At 43.6% G+C, this 14,969-nt stretch overlaps 1 protein-coding gene across 1 annotated transcript in view; it reads right to left on the reverse strand.

The window, feature by feature from the left end:
- LOC139569899 (ankyrin-3-like) overlaps positions 1-14,969 on the reverse strand; it is a 195,762-nt gene that overhangs the window by 143,881 nt on the left and 36,912 nt on the right. The window lies entirely within an intron of this gene.

Below are 14,969 nucleotides of genomic sequence, written 5' to 3' on the forward strand. Positions count from 1 at the left end.
CTCTCCAATCTCCCTCCTACTGTAGTCAGGTGATATACTCCTCTCTCCAATCTCCCTCCCACTGTAGTCAGGTGATATACACCTCTCTCCAATCTCCCTCCTACTGTAGTCAGGTGATATACACCTCTCTCCAATCTCCCTCCCACTGTAGTCAGGTTATATACACCTCTCTCCAATCTCCCTCCTACTGTAGTCAGGTGATATACACCTCTCTCCAATCTCCCTCCTACTGTAGTCAGGTGATATACATCTCCCCCCTACTGTAGTCAGGTGATATACATCTCTCTCCAATCTCCCTCCTACTGTAGTCAGGTGATATACACCTCTCTCCAATCTCCCTCCCACTGTAGTCAGGTGATATACACCTCTCTCCAATCTCCCTCCCACTGTAGTCAGGTGATATACATCTCTCTCCAATCTCCCTCCTACTGTAGTCAGGTGATATACACCTCTCTCCAATCTCCCTCCTACTGTAGTCAGGTGATATACATCTCTCTCCAATCTCCCTCCTACTGTAGTCAGGTGATATACACCTCTCTCCAATCTCCCTCCCACTGTAGTCAGTTGATATACACCTCTCTCCAATCTCCCTCCCACTGTAGTCAGGTGATATACACCTCTCTCCAATCTCCCTCCTACTGTAGTCAGGTGATATACACCTCTCTCCAATCTCCCTCCTACTGTAGTCAGGTGATATACATCTCTCTCCAATCTCCCTCCCACTGTAGTCAGGTGATATACACCTCTCTCCAATCTCCCTCCTACTGTAGTCAGGTGATATACACCTCTCTCCAATCTCCCTCCTACTGTAGTCAGGTGATATACACCTCTCTCCAATCTCCCTCCTACTGTAGTCAGGTGATATACATCTCTCTCCAATCTCCCTCCCACTGTAGTCAGGTGATATACACCTCTCTCCAATCTCCCTCCTACTGTAGTCAGGTGATATACACCTCTCTCCAATCTCCCTCCTACTGTAGTCAGGTGATATACATCTCTCTCCAATCTCCCTCCTACTGTAGTCAGGTGATATACATCTCTCTCCAATCTCCCTCCTACTGTAGTCAGGTGATATACACCTCTCTCCAATCTCCCTCCCACTGTAGTCAGGTGATATACACCTCTCTCCAATCTCCCTCCTACTGTAGTCAGGTGATATACACCTCTCTCCAATCTCCCTCCCACTGTAGTCAGGTGATATACACCTCTCTCCAATCTCCCTCCCACTGTAGTCAGGTGATATACACCTCTCTCCAATCTCCCTCCCACTGTAGTCAGGTGATATACACCTCTCTCCAATCTCCCTCCCACTGTAGTCAGGTGATATACACCTCTCTCCAATCTCCCTCCTACTGTAGTCAGGTGATATACACCTCTCTCCAATCTCCCTCCCACTGTAGTCAGGTGATATACACCTCTCTCCAATCTCCCTCCCACTGTAGTCAGGTGATATACACCTCTCTCCAATCTCCCTCCTACTGTAGTCAGGTGATATACATCCGACCTCAACGTCGATAGCCTCATATAGTCCCCACAGTCCCCACATATCATCACAGTCCCTCTCTGTACTCATAGTCCATCTTTCATCACAGTCCCTATCTATCCTCACCGTGTCGCTTTCCTCACAGTCCCTCTTTCCCGTAAGTGTCTGTCTTCACAGTCCTCTCTGTCCTCACTGTGTCTCTGTCCCCACAGTGTCTCTGTCTCTCTGTCCTCATAGTTCATCTGTCCTCACAGTCCTATCTGTCTCTCTGTCCTCACTGTGTCTCTGTCCTCACTGTGTCTCTGTCCCCACAGTGTCTCTGTCTCTCTGTCCTCATAGTTCATCTGTCCTCACAGTCCTATCTGTCTCTCTGTACTCACTGTTTCTCTGTCCTCACTGTGTCTCTGTCCCCCCAGTGTCAATGTATCTCTGTCATCATAGTGTATCTCTCCTCACAGTCCAAGCTGTCTCTCTGTCCTCATAGTTTCTCTGTCGCCAAAATGTCTATGTCCTCATAGTGTCTCTGTCCCCACAGTTTCTCTGTCCTCATAGTGTCTCTGTTCCCACAGACCCTCTGTCCCCACAGTTTCTCTGTCCTCATAGTGTCTCTGTCACCACACAGCGGTAGCAGTAGCAGTGGTCAAGATCAGGTGCCTTCATTAAACATCCCTGTTAATATCTACTACAGTAACATCCCTGTTAATATCTACTACAGTAACATCCCTGTTCATATCTACTACAGTAACATCCCTGTTCATATCTACTACAGTAACATCCCTGTTAATATCTACTACAGTAACATCCCTGTTCATATCTACTACAGTAACATCCCTGTTAATATCTACTACAGTAACATCCCTGTTAATATATACTACAGTAACATCCCTGTTAATATCTACTACAGTAACATCCCTGTTAACATCTACTACAGTAACATCCCTGTTCATATCTACTACAGTAACATCCCTGTTCATATCTACTACAGTAACATCCCTGTTAACATCTACTACAGTAACATCCCTGTTCATATCTACTACAGTAACATCCCTGTTAATATCTACTACAGTAACATCCCTGTTAACATCTACTACAGTAACATCCCTGTTCATATCTACTACAGTAACATCCCTGTTCATATCTACTACAGTAACATCCCTGTTCATATCTACTACAGTAACATCCCTGTTCATATCTACTACAGTAACATCCCTGTTCATATCTACTACAGTAACATCCCTGTTCATATCTACTACAGTAACATCCCTGTTCATATCTACTACAGTAACATCCCTGTTCATATCTACTACAGTAACATCCCTGTTCATATCTACTACAGTAACATCCCTGTTAAGATCTACTACAGTAACATCCCTGTTCATATCTACTACAGTAACATCCCTGTTAACATCTACTACAGTAACATCCCTGTTCATATCTACTACAGTAACATCCCTGTTAATATCTACTACAGTAACATCCCTGATCATATCTACGACAGTAACATCCTTGTTCATATCTACTACAGTAACATCCCTGTTCATATCTACTACAGTAACATCCCTGTTCATATCTACTACAGTAACATCCCTGTTCATATCTACTACAGTAACATCCCTGTTAATATCTACTACAGTAACATCCCTGTTAATATCTACTACAGTAACATCCCTGTTCATATCTACTACAGTAACATCCCTGTTCATATATACTACAGTACATCCCTGTTCATATCTACTACAGTAACATCCCTGTTAACATCTACTACAGTAACATCCCTGTTCATATCTACTACAGTAACATCCCTGTTAATATCTACTACAGTAACATCCCTGTTAATATCTACTACAGTAACATCCCTGTTAATGTCTACTACAGTAACATCCCTGTTCATATCTACTACAGTAACATCCCTGTTCATATCTACTACAGTAACATCCCTGTTAACATCTACTACAGTAACATCCCTGTTCATATCTACTACAGTAACATCCCTGTTCATATCTACTACAGTAACATCCCTGTTCATATCTACTACAGTAACATCCCTGTTCATATCTACTACAGTAACATCCCTGTTCATATCTACTACAGTAACATCCCTGTTCATATCTACTACAGTAACATCCCTGTTAATATCTACTACAGTAACATCCCTGTTCATATCTACTACAGTAACATCCCTGTTCATATCTACTACAGTAACATCCCTGTTCATATCTACTACAGTAACATCCCTGTTCATATCTACTACAGTAACATCCCTGTTCATATCTACTACAGTAACATCCCTGTTCATATCTGCTACAGTAACATCCCTGTTCATATCTACTACAGTAACATCCCTGTTCATATCTACTACAGTAACATCCCTGTTCATATCTACTACAGTAACATCCCTGTTCATATCTACTACAGTAACATCCCTGTTAATATCTACTACAGTAACATCCCTGTTCATATCTACTACAGTAACATCCCTGTTCATATCTACTACAGTAACATCCCTGTTCATATCTACTACAGTAACATCCCTGTTCATATCTACTACAGTAACATCCCTGTTAATATCTACTACAGTAACATCCCTGTTCATATCTACTACAGTAACATCCCTGTTCATATCTACTACAGTAACATCCCTGTTCATATATACTACAGTAACATCCCTGTTCATATCTACTACAGTAACATCCCTGTTCATATCTACTACAGTAACATCCCTGTTCATATCTACTACAGTAACATCCCTGTTCATATCTACTACAGTAACATCCCTGTTCATATCTACTACAGTAACATCCCTGTTCATATCTACTACAGTAACATCCCTGTTCATATCTACTACAGTAACATCCCTGTTCATATCTACTACAGTAACATCCCTGTTAATGTTCATAGCTACTACAGTAACATCCCTGTTCATATCTACTACAGTAACATCCCTGTTAATGTTAATATCTACTACAGTAACATCCCTGTTCATATCTACTACAGTAACATCCCTGTTCATATCTACTACAGTAACATCCCTGTTCATATCTACTACAGTAACATCCCTGTTCATATCTACTACAGTAACATCCCTGTTCATATCTACTACAGTAACATCCCTGTTAATGTTCATATGTACTTCAGTCATCTCCCCCACAGTGACACACTAATATAAAAGAGTCTTTTCCCTTATTTCTGAGTCATTCCGGGGTCCTTAGCTGAAATCTAAGCCCCTGCCACACAATGCGTCAGTATGCTGCAGCATGCTTGTCCTCTGTCCCGTAAACACTGTAACATCCATTACCCCGACACTGGTCCACCTTCCAGCCGTAAGTCACAACACAACACCAGCCAATGTCACCACACATTCCTACAGTCAAAACTAAAGAGTAGTGATGCAGAGAGTCAAATAGTACAAAGTCATTTAATGTCAACACTTACTGCTTCTAGCAACTCTGCTCCCTCCTCCACTGCCATGTTCCCTGTTTGAGAGTGACACCGGAGTCGTCAATTAGCAGCGCAGGGATTGGGCCAAGCAGAGAGACATTATATCAGAGCTAAAAATACCTGAAGAAACAAGACGAGTTCCGGAGCACAGGACACTACAGCAATGGAAATGCCTAGCATGCTAACACTGGTCTCTACCTGACACTACCTAGCCTGCTAACACTGGTCTCTACCTGACACTACCTAGCCTGCTAACACTGGTCTCTACCTGACACTACCTAGCCTGCTAACACTGGTCTTAACCTGACACTACCTAGCCTGCTAACACTGGTCTCTACCTGATACTACCTAGCCTGCTAACACTGGTCTCTACCTGATACTACCTAGCCTGCTAACACTGGTCTCAACCTGACACTACCTAGCCTGCTAACACTGGTCTTAACCTGATACTACCTAGCCTGCTAACACTGGTCTCTACCTGACACTACCTAGCCTGCTAACACTGGTCTCAACCTGACACTACCTAGCCTGCTAACACTGGTCTCTACCTGATACTACCTAGCCTGCTAACACTGGTCTTAACCTGACACTACCTAGCCTGCTAACACTGGTCTCTACCTGACACTACCTAGCCTGCTAACACTGGTCTCTACCTGACACTACCTAGCCTGCTAACACTGGTCTTAACCTGACACTACCTAGCCTGCTAACACTGGTCTCTACCTGACACTACCTAGCCTGCTAACACTGGTCTCTACCTGACACTACCTAGCCTGCTAACACTGGTCCCTACCTGATACTATCTAGCCTGCTAACACTGGTCTTAACCTGACACTACCTAGCCTGCTAACACTGGTCTTAACCTGACACTACCTAGCCTGCTAACACTGGTCTCTACCTGATACTACCTAGCCTGCTAACACTGGTCTCTACCTGATACTACCTAGCCTGCTAACACTGGTCTCTACCTGACACTACCTAGCCTGCTAACACTGGTCTTAACCTGACACTACCTAGCCTGCTAACACTGGTCTCTACCTGACACTGCCTAGCCTGCTAACACTGGTCTTAACCTGATACTACCTAGCCTGCTAACACTGGTCTCTACCTGATACTACCTAGCCTGCTAACACTGGTCTTAACCTGATACTACCTAGCCTGCTAACACTGGTCTCTACCTGATACTACCTAGCCTGCTAACACTGGTCTAACCTGATACTGCCTAGCCTGCTAACACTGGTCTTAACCTGACACTACCTAGCCTGCTAACACTGGTCTAACCTGATACTACATAGCCTGCTAACACTGGTCTCTACCTGATACTACCTAGCCTGCTAACACTGGTCTCTACCTAACACTACCTAGCCTGCTAACACTGGTCTAACCTGATACTACCTAGCCTGCTAACACTGGTCTCTACCTGATACTACCTAGCCTGCTAACACTGGTCTTAACCTAACACTACCTAGCCTGCTAACACTGGTCTCTACCTGACACTACCTAGCCTGCTAACACTGGTCTTAACCTGACACTAACTAGCCTGCTAACACTGGTCTCAACCTGCTACTACCTAGCCTGGTAACACTGGTCTCTACCTGACACTGCCTAGCCTGCTAACACTGGTCTTAACCTGATACTACCTAGCCTGCTAACACTGGTCTCTACCTGATACTACCTAGCCTGCTAACACTGGTCTTAACCTGATACTACCTAGCCTGCTAACACTGGTCTCTACCTGACACTGCCTAGCCTGCTAACACTGGTCTCTACCTGATACTACCTAGCCTGCTAACACTGGTCTCTACCTGGCACTACCTAGCCTGCTAACACTGGTCTCTACCTGATACTACCTAGCCTGCTAACACTGATCTCTACCTGACACTACCTAGCCTGCTAACACTGGTCTCTACCTGATACTACCTAGCCTGCTAACACTGGTCTCTACCTGACACTACCTAGCCTGCTAACACTGGTCTTAACCTGACACTACCTAGCCTGCTAACACTGGTCTCTACTTGACACTACCTAGCCTGCTAACACTGGTCTCTACCTGACACTACCTAGCCTGCTAACACTGGTCTCTACCTGACACTACCTAGCCTCACAGCTCCCTGACACTACCTAGCCTCACAGCTCCCTGACACTACCTAGCCTCACAGCTCCCTGACACTACCTAGCCTCACAGCTCCCTGACACTACCTAGCCTCACAGCTCCCTGACACTACCTAGCCTCACAGCTCCCTGACACTACCTAGCCTCACAGCTCCCTGACACTACCTAGCTTCACAGCTCCCTAGCCTCACAGCTCCCTAGCCTCACAGCTCCGTGACAATAATACCGGTGCTGTGACCACTAGTCTTCCCCCAGCTGTCTCCACAGACAGCGCCTCTACATAGCTGAGCTGGGGATCTCTCCCTCACTTACCATATTTGTAGGCGCTAGTCACTCTGTGCAGCATGATCCGCAGGGGGGACCAAAATAGCAGCGCAAAATCAGCTGGTTTGGACCGTCCCTGCTGGCCTCCCTGTCTGGAATCTGTTCTGCACAAGTCCTATTGTCATATGGGTTATCAGCTCTTTTCTCTATACAATGCAGTCCACAGCCAGCCAGTAAGTCAGTCAGTCAGCCAGCCAGCCAGCCGGGAAGTCAACCAGTCAGTCTGCCAGTTAGTCAACCAGTCAGCCAGCCAGTCAGTCAGTGAGCCCCGCTCATCCCGGCTCAGCCACCCACCACTATAGAGAACCAGTCAGCCATGCCGGGAAGTTGAGCACAGAGTCAACTGTTCCAGCTTAGGGAAGACTTATTATGCAGCGCTGCCTGATCAGTCTGCTTGGTCTGGTCCCTTAACCCACTGCTGGACTGGACACGCCTGGGCTGGTAGAAACCACTGTCTGGCAGCATAAACAGCCTTCTCCCCAACAGCCGCCAGACTAATTAATTGAATCAATGCAGTCAGCAGCAATTCATTCTGATATTTTGAAATGCCTCCCTCTTTTTGAGACAGTCTAATTCAAGATGCTAGGCATTGTAAGAAACAAAACCCGCCAAACATTAAATACATGTAATAACTCAATTCCATTATATTGGTAAAGGTCAAAACAAATATATTTTTATTAAGGACAGGTGGGGTTTCCTTTACTAAATAATTTTATGCATTTAGGAGAAATGTACAGTCAGTGCATCCAACTACTAGGAAAAACAACTATCTATTATAATGTGTTCCATTGTTTACTGGGCTTTTACTAGTTGACCCAGATCAAAAGGTCAAAGAGCAGCCAATATCACTATCAAGGTCAGAGCAGCCTCTATCACTATCAAGGTCAGAGCACCCTCTATCACTATCAAGGTCAGAGCAGCCTCTATCACTATCAAGGTCACAGCAGCCTCTATCACTATCAAGGTCAGAGCAGCCTCTATCACTATCAAGGTCAGAGCAGCCTCTATCACTATCAAGGTCAGAGCAGCCTCTATCACTATCAAGGTCAGAGCAGCCTCTATCACTATCAAGGTCAGAGCAGCCTCTATCACTATCAAGGTCAGAGCAGCCTCTATCACTATCAAGGTCAGAGCAGCCTCTATCCCTATCAAGGTCAGAGCAGCCTCTATCCCTATCAAGGTCAGAGCAGCCTCTATCACTATCAAGGTCAGAGCAGCCTCTATCACTATCAAGGTCAGAGCAGCCTCTATCACTATCAAGGTCAGAGCAGCCTCTATCACTATCAAGGTCAGAGCAGCCTCTATCACTATCAAGGTCAGTGTTGTAACATGTCTCTGGTTCTGTTTATAAAGAGGTTTGGACCAGAGAATGTACTGAGTGTTGTAACATGTCTCTGGTTCTGTTTATAAAGAGGTTTGGACCAGAGAATGTACTGAGTGATGTAACATGTCTCTGGTTCTGTTTATAAAGAGGTTTGGACCAGAGAATGTACTGAGTGATGTAACATGTCTCTGGTTCTGTTTATAAAGAGGTTTGGACCAGAGAATGTACTGAGTGATGTAACATGTCTCTGGTTCTGTTTATAAAGAGGTTTGGACCAGAGAATGTACTGAGTGTTGTAACATGTCTCTGGTTCTGTTTATAAAGAGGTTTGGACCAGAGAATGTACTGAGTGATGTAACATGTCTCTGGTTCTGTTTATAAAGAGGTTTGGACCAGAGAATGTACTGAGTGATGTAATATGTCTCTGGTTCTGTTAATAAAGAGGTTTGGACCAGAGAATGTACTGAGTGTTGTAACATGTCTCTGGTTCTGTTTATAAAGTGGTTTGGACCAGAGAATGTACTGAGTGTTGTAACATGTCTCTGGTTCTGTTTATAAAGAGGTTTGGACCAGATAAAACAGAAATGCAGAACAAGCTCTATGTTGGTGTCCTCTGGTGCATTCTAATGTCTCGAGTCCATCTGAATACACAGCTCAATGACTGAATACACAGCTCAATGACTGAATACACAGCTCAATGACTGAATACACAGCTCAATGACTGAATACACAGCTACATGACTGAATACACAGCTCAATGACTGAATACACAGCTCAATGACTGAATACACAGCTCAATGACTGAATACACAGCTCAATGACTGAATACACAGCTCAATGACTGAATACACAGCTCAATGACTGTATACACAGCTCAATGACTGTATACACAGCTAAATGACTGTATACACAGCTAAATGACTGAATACACAGCTCAATGACTGAATACACAGCTCAATGACTGAATACACAGCGAAATGACTGAATACACAGCGAAATGACTGAATACACAGCGAAATGACTGAATACACAGCTACATGACTGAATACACAGCTAAATGACTGAATACACAGCTACATGACTGAATACACAGCTCAATGACTGAATACACAGCTACATGACTGAATACACAGCTACATGACTGAATACACAGCTAAATGACTGAATACACAGCGAAATGACTGAATACACAGCGAAATGACTGAATACACAGCGAAATGACTGAATACACAGCTAAATGACTGAATACACAGCTACATGACTGAATACACAGCTACATGACTGAATACACAGCTAAATGACTGAATACACAGCTACATGACTGAATACACAGCTACATGACTGAATACACAGCTCAATGACTGAATACACAGCTAAATGACCGAATACACAGCTCAATGACTGAATACACAGCTACATGACTGAATACACAGCTAAATGACTGAATACACAGCTCAATGACTGAATACAGAGCGAAATGACTGAATACACAGCTCAATGACTGAATACACAGCTCAATGACTGAATACACAGCGAAATGACTGAATACACAGCGAAATGACTGAATACACAGCGAAATGACTGAATACACAGCTACATGACTGAATACACAGCTAAATGACTGAATACACAGCTACATGACTGAATACACAGCTCAATGACTGAATACACAGCTACATGACTGAATACACAGCTACATGACTGAATACACAGCTAAATGACTGAATACACAGCGAAATGACTGAATACACAGCGAAATGACTGAATACACAGCGAAATGACTGAATACACAGCTAAATGACTGAATACACAGCTACATGACTGAATACACAGCTACATGACTGAATACACAGCTAAATGACTGAATACACAGCTACATGACTGAATACACAGCTACATGACTGAATACACAGCTCAATGACTGAATACACAGCTAAATGACCGAATACACAGCTCAATGACTGAATACACAGCTACATGACTGAATACACAGCTAAATGACTGAATACACAGCTCAATGACTGAATACAGAGCGAAATGACTGAATACACAGCTCAATGACTGAATACACAGCTCAATGAGTGAATACTTCAGGGAGTTGACCTCCCAGATTGGTGAAATGAGTTGTGGTATTGTGGAGAAAGACATGACTTACCAATGTATAAGAGGTTAGTCTAGACCTAGGTCTATATGATCAGGACTACTTTCTAAGTGGAGAACATTAAACCTGTTATTTAACATTAAACCTGTTTTAACATTAAACCTGTTTTAAACATTAAACCTGTTTTAAACATTAAACCTGTTTTAAACATTAAACCTGTTTTAACATTAAACCTGTTTTTACATTAAACCTGTTATTTAACATTAAACCTGTTTTAACATTAAACCTGTTTTAAACATTAAACCTGTTTTAACATTAAACCTGTTTTTACATTAAACCTGTAATTTAACATTAAACCTGTTTTAACATTAAACCTGTTTTAACATTAAACCTGTTATTTAACATTAAACCTGTTATTTAACATTAAACCTGTTATTTAACATTAAACCTGTTTGAACATTAAACCTGTTTTAACATTAAACCTGTTATTTAACATTAAACCTGTTTTAACATTAAACCTGTTATTTAACATTAAACCTGTTTTAACATTAAACCTGTTATTTAACATTAAACCTGTTTTAACATTAAACCTGTTTTAACATTAAACCTGTTATTTAACATTAAACCTGTAATAATATTAAACCTGTAATAATATTAAACATGTTATTTAACATTAAACCTGTTTTAACATTAAACCAGATCATTGGTTTGTTTACTTGTCCTATGGGTATTTAACTACGTTGTATGACGTATGAATACCAGAGGCTATAGGAGATGGACTTCATTCAGTCACCTTTTATAAACTAGTCAATCAAAGCACCGTGAAAAGCCGATGCGCCATGACCTCCCGGCGGGCTATTGGAAACACGCCAAAGACAATAAATGAATGTGCCACAAAACAATATATAGGCTGTGGATTTGGACTCGTCGTTACCATTTACATGACATGGGATGTGCAAATTCACTGAGACGATGAAGGAGCACCTCTCGCCCTCCTCCGTGTAAAGAAATTCAACTGCAAGCCATCACAGCGCCCACACATCACACAGCTACGGAGACGGGACAAACAGCACACTGTCAAACCAGCAGTGTTTCCCTGTCATCGCTCACATTGTGACTGACATGGGCCTGTCCTATCAATAGATCATGGGCCTGTCCTATCAATAGATTACGGGCCTGTCCTATCAATAGATTACGGGCCTGTCCTATCAATAGATTACGGGCCTGTCCTATCAATAGATTACGGGCCTGTCCTATCAATAGATTACGGGCCTGTCCTATCAACAGATCATGGGCCTGTCCTATCAATAGATTACGGGCTTGTCCTATCAATAGATTACGGGCCTGTCCTATCAATAGATTACGGGCCTGTCCTATCAATAGATTACGGGCCTGTCCTATCAATAGATTACGGGCCTGTCCTATCAATAGATTACGGGCCTGTCCTATCAATAGATTACGGGCCTGTCCTATCAACAGTTCATGGGCCTGTCCTATCAATAGATTACGGGCTTGTCATATCAATAGATTACGGGGCTGTCCTATCAACAGATCATGGGCATGTCCTATCAATAGATTACGGGCCTGTCCTATCAATAGATTACGGGCCTGTCCTATCAATAGATTACGGGCCTGTCCTATCAATAGATCACGGGCCTGTCCAATCAATAGATCATGGGCCTGTCCTATCAATAGATCACGGGCCTGTCCTATCAATAGATCACGGGCCTGTCCTATCAATAGATCATGGGCCTGTCCTATCAATAGATCACGGGCCTGTCCTATCAATAGATTACGGGCCTGTCATATCAATAGATTACGGGCCTGTCCTATCAATAGATCATGGGCCTGTCCTATCAATAGATCATGGGCCTGTCCTATCAATAGATCACGGGCCTGTCCTATCAATAGATTATGGGCCTGTCCTATCAACAGATCATGGGCCTGTCCTATCAATATACAGTGGGGAGAACAAGTATTTGATACACTGCCGATTTTGCAGGTTTTCCTACTTACAAAGCATGTAGAGGTCTGTCATTTTTATCATAGGTACACTTCAACTGTGAGAGACGGAATCTAAAACAAAAATCCAGAAAATCACATTGTATGATTTTTAAGTAATTAATTTGCATTTTATTGCATGACATAAGTATTTGATCACCTACCAACCAGTAAGAATTCCGGCTCTCACAGACCTGTTAGTTTTTCTTTAAGAAGCCCTCCTGTTCTCCACTCATTACCTGTATTAACTGCACCTGTTTGAACTCGTTACCTGTATAAAAGACACCTGTCCACACACTCAATCAAACAGACTCCAACCTCTCCACAATGGCCAAGACCAGAGAGCTGTGTAAGGACATCAGGGATAAATTGTAGACCTGTACAAGGCTGGGATGGGCTACAGGACAATAGCCAAGCAGCTTGGTGAGAAGGCAACAACTGTTGGCACAATTATTAGAAAATGGAAGAAGTTCAAGATGACGGTCAATCACCCTCGGTCTGGGGCTCCATGCAAGATCTCACCTCGTGGGGCATCAATGATCATGAGGAATGTGAGGGATCAGCCCAGAACTACACGGCAGGACCTGGTCAATGACCTGAAGAGAGCTGGGACCACAGTCTCAAAGAAAACCATTAGTAACACACTACGCCGTCATGGATTAAAATCCTGCAGCGCACGCAAGGTCCCCCTGCTCAAGCCAGCGCATGTCCAGGCCCGTCTGAAGTTTGCCAATGACCATCTGGATGATCCAGAGGAGGAATGGGAGAAGGTCATGTGGTCTGATGAGACAAAAATAGAGCTTTTTGCTCTAAACTCCACTCGCCGTGTTTGGAGGAATAGAAGGATGAGTACAACCCCAAGAACACCATCCCAACCGTGAAGCATGGAGGTGGAAACATCATTCTTTGGGGATGCTTTTCTGCAAAGGGGACAGGACGACTGCACCGTATTGAAGGGAGGATGGATGGGGCCATGTATCGCGAGATCTTGACCAACAACCTCCTTCCCTCAGTAAGAGCATTGAAGATGGGTCGTGGCTGGGTCTTCCAGCATGACAACGACCCGAAACACACAGCCAGGGCAACTAAGGAGTGGCTCCGTAAGAAGCATCTCAAGGTCCTGGAGTGGCCTAGCCAGTCTCCAGACCTGAACCCAATAGAAAATCTTTGGAGGGAGCCGAAAGTCCGTATTGCCCAGCGACAGCCCCGAAACCTGAAGGATCTGGAGAAGGTCTGTATGGAGGAGTGGGCCAAAATCCCTGCTGCAGTGTGTGCAAACCTGGTCAAGAACTACAGGAAACGTATGATCTCTGTAATTGCAAACTAAGGTTTCTGTACCAAATATTCAGTTCTGCTTTTCTGATGTATCAAATACTTATGTCATGCAATAAAATGCAAATTAATTAATTAAAAATCATACAATGTGATTTTCTGGATTTTTGTTTTAGATTCCTTCTCTCACAGTTGAAGTGTACCTATGATAGAAATTACAGACCTCTACATGCTTTGTAAGTAGGAAAACCTGCAAAATTGTCAGTGTATCAAATACTTGTTCTCCCCACTGTATTACGGGCCTGTCATATCAATAGATTACGGGCCTGTCCTATCAATAGATTACGGGCCTGTCCTATCAATAGATCACGGGCCTGTCCTATCAATAGATCATGGGCCTGTCCTATCAATAGATCACGGGCCTGTCCTATCAACATATCATCGGCTTGTCCTATCAACAGATCATCGGCCTGTCCTATCAACAGATCATGGGCCTGTCCTATCAACAGATCATTGGCCTGTCCTATCAACAGATCATTGGCCTGTCCTATCAACAGATCATGGGCCTGTCCTATCAACAGATCACTGGCCTGTCCTATCAACAGATCACCGGCCTGTCCTATCAACAGATCACTGGCCTGTCCTATCAACAGATCATCGGCCTGTCCTATCAACAGATCATCGGCCTGTCCTATCAACAGATCGTGGGCCTGTCCTATCAACAGATCATCGGCCTGTCCTATCAACAGATCATCGGCCTGTCCTATCAACAGATCATGGGCCTGTCCTATCAACAGATCATCGGCCTGTCCTATCAACAGATCATCGGCCTGTCCTATCAATAGATCACGGGCCTGTCCTATCAACAGATCATGGGCCTGTCCTATCAACAGATCATCGGCCTGTCAAATAGA

The sequence above is a fragment of the Salvelinus alpinus genome, chromosome 3, assembly GCF_045679555.1.
Source record: "Salvelinus alpinus chromosome 3, SLU_Salpinus.1, whole genome shotgun sequence".
NCBI classification, from domain to species: Eukaryota; Metazoa; Chordata; class Actinopteri; order Salmoniformes; family Salmonidae; genus Salvelinus; species Salvelinus alpinus.